Below are 4,430 nucleotides of genomic sequence, written 5' to 3'. Positions count from 1 at the left end.
ATCAGTTGCCACTGCAGAATGGTGGTCTTATTATGTTGCATTTTATTCTGCTTTGTGCTTAGTCCCACTTTATGTAGTTTAGTGTTAGTTGTGTTTTGAGTTAAACTGTAGGGGTGAACTGCTATTTACTTTAAAACACATTTTCTCTTATTTATGTTAGTCCAGGGAGATTAGTGTTTGTCATTGTTTTCCCTTTATCATTTCGGTTAATGTTGTTATTTTAACTGATTTCTTGTATTTTTTTTTTTTTTTAATAAGACAAGCTCTTGGTGTTTTTGTTGTTAATTTAAAGTTAGAGCAAAATCCCTTTTTGTTAAGCTCCTTGATCCCTATAAACCCAAAAGGGATGTTACACCAACATACATAAAAAGTACCTAATTTCAAATGTATTGAGTCAGTTTTTGCTTTAACCTAGCCTTTTTTGGACTTTACGTCCCCTTGTTGTTGGCTTGAGTCAACTACAAGAGATTAACCAAAACTTCAAAAAGTAGAGTCATTCGTAAAAGGAAAACGAGTACGACTGTGCAATACTGTATTTGGAGCTGCATGAACTCTCTGCAAAATCAGTCCATGGTGATGCAAAAGTAGTCATGAATAAATAAGTAAACGGTCAGAAAAGTTGAAATAGTAAATTATTCTTTTATTTCTAGTTTTCTTCCATTTCCCCAATCATCTTTAAAATTATTAGTGGCTACTTAAGATCAGTTTTCAGTAAAGAAAAAAAGTATCTTCTCACTTTAACTTGACAGTGGAATTCATCATTAATTTATGCAACACAGTTCATGCTCACTATTGACGTCAAAGTGTCTTATTTTTTGGAACTTTTTTGAACAACACACACCAGCTTAACTTCAAATAGCAGTTCAACAGATTTATGATAAACACAATACAAGTTCATTTGTTGAACTGGGATCCTGAGTGAGGGGGGGGCATGCAGTTGTTCGGGAAGTTGATGGAACCCCCTCAGCGATGGACCTCCAATCTTCAGCGTTCGGAACAGCCATGAATTCCTTCACCAGCCCGACCCAGATGGTTGTCACCACTTCAGGCATTATTTTGGCAGCTGTTGAGACACCAACACAGAAGCTCCTGGCTATGGTGTTCTACGAGTCCCCATAGCCAGATACCTGCAAGGGGACAAATATGTGATCAATGATTGATTCCATAAATTGTCATTACATTAACGCAGTATCCAGTTATTTTAATGCTACACATTCTGCTATTACATGTGGCCGTCATCAAAACTTAAGGCTCATCAAAGTTGTGCATAGTGATGGTTTGACAGTGTGCAACAGGTGACCTGATTCTTACTACATCATGTGAGTAGGTTTATGTAGGTGTCATTTTCTATGTGGGGTCCATTTGGACATCCAGTCACTGCAGTGGTATATCCACATAATGACTCACTATGATTGAGCTAGAATTTTCTGACGCTGCCATCACAATATTGCCCGACATATCTTTGGAAATCACAGCAAACAGACAGACGCTCCTCCAGTGGAATGGAGTGCTCGTAGTTTGTATCCTGATGGAAGATCCATGCATCACGTGGGACATCAGGATGTAAAACTGGAACGGGCGGAGTCTGCTGGAAGTGGTCTTCATTCAGGCACGGCTTCTGGCGTAGTTGGTGGAACTCGCCAAAATCGGATTGTCTTAATGTCATAGACCCATATACGGTGCCGAGACTGACAATGTTTTTGTTTCCTTTTCAAATAAAGGTAGAGGAGAGCTACTCTCCTCACGTGATTATGATCTATGTGTAACCATTTAAATAGTTTCTATTTTGTGCCAGATTGCGAGATTTATAGCGCTACAACATTACACACCGGATCTCCGAACAGTAGGTGGCGGAAAAGCGCCCATGAAAACAAAAGAAGAGTCTCTTCCTTTTTGCGACCTGCTTGTCTGGCGCTGGATGTGTGTTTATAAAACTGCGTAGACCATGTTCTTTAGCGCACCAAATGCAGCAATTGTGTAAGCACTTTACCAATAGCTTCATGGTTTTGGTTAGAAACCCGGTCAGTTTCCTTCAGTTTGTGCATTCACAGCTTGCCATACTTCCAGTCTGCCCTGTCACAGTTCATCTTTCACACCTGCTGTTGCCTAATAAGCTCATACAGTGCACCTGCTCTCTGAAGTATTTGTTCTCCAGCCTTTCTTCTCTCTGCTGGACCAATGTTGTTTGATGTTCCCACCATAATATTTTTGTTTGTGGTCAGGTTTTTCATGTTGCCAGTCAAGCCTACTACTTTTCTATTTGTGTGAGACGTGCCTTTTTGATACGTAACTGACATATTTTTGAAGACTGAATATGGGCTTGTTTGATTGTGAGGAAGGTTTTTTCGTGATGAAGCTAATGCTAACTCTAATTCTCATGTTTTGTTCTGATGAAAGGACAAGATTTAAGATGCTATATATATTCTCTTAAAAAAAAAAAAACTGGAAATTGCCAACTAATTTTTTTATAAACCCTCCTTTTCTTGGTTCTCAGGAAGTTGAATAATTTTAATTGTCCTCTAAATATTTCGTAAGGGTTATACACTATATTACCAGAAGTATTGGCTCACCCATCCAATTGACCCGGTTCAGGTGTCCTGATCACTTGACCTGGCCACAGGTGTATAAAATCAAGCACTCAGGCATGCAGACTGTTCTACAAACATTTGTGAAACAATGTGAATTTCAGCATGGGACTGTCATAGGATGCCACCTGTGCAACCAGTGCAGTTGTAAAATTTCCTGTTGTAAATTCTTTTAAATTTGAGCATACCAAAATAAAATGACAGAAAACAAAACACTTTACATAGTTAAAGGCTAATAACAAAGAACTTAGTCTCTCAGTTTAGTGATACGAACAAAATCAGAATAAACAAGTGCTGCTGCCTAAAAGTTTAAAGAAAGCTCTTTTTAATTTTAATTTTCTTTCTCATTAAGAGGGCTATAACAAATGAAACAAGGTCTGCAACACAAATTACTGCATTAATCACTGCAGTCATAATCATCTAGAATGAGTGATAATGGCTCCTTATAAATGACTTTTCTCTTAATTGCAAATATCACCTGATTAGCAAAGGGTGAAAAAAATACATTGTCTAAACCAAACAATTAGAAATGATACTTTTTTTAAAACATGTTGGGCAAATACAAGTTAAGGTTGTTCATTTGATTACTTTTGTCTGTTGTTGTCCGGTCATTATGCCAGATGTCCATATCCGTAAAACAAAAACTCAGGACCAGACGCTGTATTTAATGCTAGATATTTTTAAAGCAGAAACATGGTGAGTTTTTTCCTTATTTGTTTTGAGTTTTGTAGATTAACTGATTTATAATGCAACTGCATAACCTTTGGATCTCCTCTAAATGTTTTTTTTTTTTTTGTGATGTTTTTTTCCCCCATTTACCTTTTCTTTTGTTGCTTAATTGAGCACACCTGGTTTCAGCTGCTCTTACTAAATGGCTTATTTCCCATTCACCAATGTAAGGTAAGTGTAAACCACTAAGATTAATTAAAAACAACTATCTGGATGAGAAGGTAAGGGCCGTCTGGATGAGCCTTTAAGGTCCAGTAACCCTAATACTGTGCCAATCCATCTTTATGAGCATTTAACATAATGGACTCTCGCTGATCAATTCTATCACGTGTCTACTACTTACAGTTGAAAGAAGTTTGGTGCAAAATGTGGAAGTGGTTTAAATCTCATGAACCTTGCTCCAGGATTTTTCTGTCACAGCTCTATTCCAACATATGAACGACTAGGTGACACAGAATTTTGGCTCTTTATGGAGCTGCTGCTGCAATTACTAAAGACCTTACAGATGTCAAATGTGTTAAAAGTCCCACTCACTCTTTTGTAAAATCCCACTGGTCTTTTAACTATGATTATGCAGTTTTTAGACAAAATCAGAAAGCCCTTGTTGTTTCATAAATCATAGTTTCTGGAAGCTCATTGGAAATTCACCTCTGGGTTGTAGGCGGGACTGATGGAAGTAATTCTAAATTGATATTTCCATATTTTCTTTGTTTACCATCTCTCCCACTGGTTTACGGACCCTCATAATCCCAAACTAACATTAGTGTAGCAATGAAAGGTGAGCAGTATTGGCAGCAGTTTTGTGCTAGCTCAGACTCTTCGGAAAATAAAGGAATACATGGACCTTGTCGTCTACAAAGAGTTGAGTTGGAGTTGGAGCAGAGCAAGAAGACTTTCACCTGACCATGCCAGTTGCTGCCTGTTCAAAAACCTGAACTTTTTCAAACCACAGATTTTTACAATCATGGTTAAAAAAAAAGGGGGGGGCGGGCATCCTATGATATAGCCTGCATACTGTATTTTCCCACGTATACATTTAACATCACTTTGAACATCCCTGAGTGATCCAAGTGATATCATTTGAGATCAAAACAATGTTAAGCCCATTCAAACATT

General features: G+C 37.8%; 1 long non-coding RNA gene across 1 annotated transcript; it reads right to left on the bottom strand.

Moving 5' to 3' along the window:
• Positions 1-237: 237 nt before the first annotated feature.
• On the bottom strand, positions 238-3,040 carry LOC118599474. Its single transcript, XR_004948853.1, has 2 exons — positions 1,991-3,040; positions 238-1,127 (listed from the first exon to the last, which is right to left on the bottom strand). It is a non-coding gene; the product is annotated as an uncharacterized LOC118599474 (long non-coding RNA).
• Positions 3,041-4,430: the final 1,390 nt, after the last annotated feature.

Source organism: Oryzias melastigma, linkage group LG12, assembly GCF_002922805.2.
Source record: "Oryzias melastigma strain HK-1 linkage group LG12, ASM292280v2, whole genome shotgun sequence".
NCBI classification, from domain to species: domain Eukaryota; kingdom Metazoa; phylum Chordata; class Actinopteri; order Beloniformes; family Adrianichthyidae; genus Oryzias; species Oryzias melastigma.
This window is presented reverse-complemented; position numbering and strand designations above follow the sequence as displayed.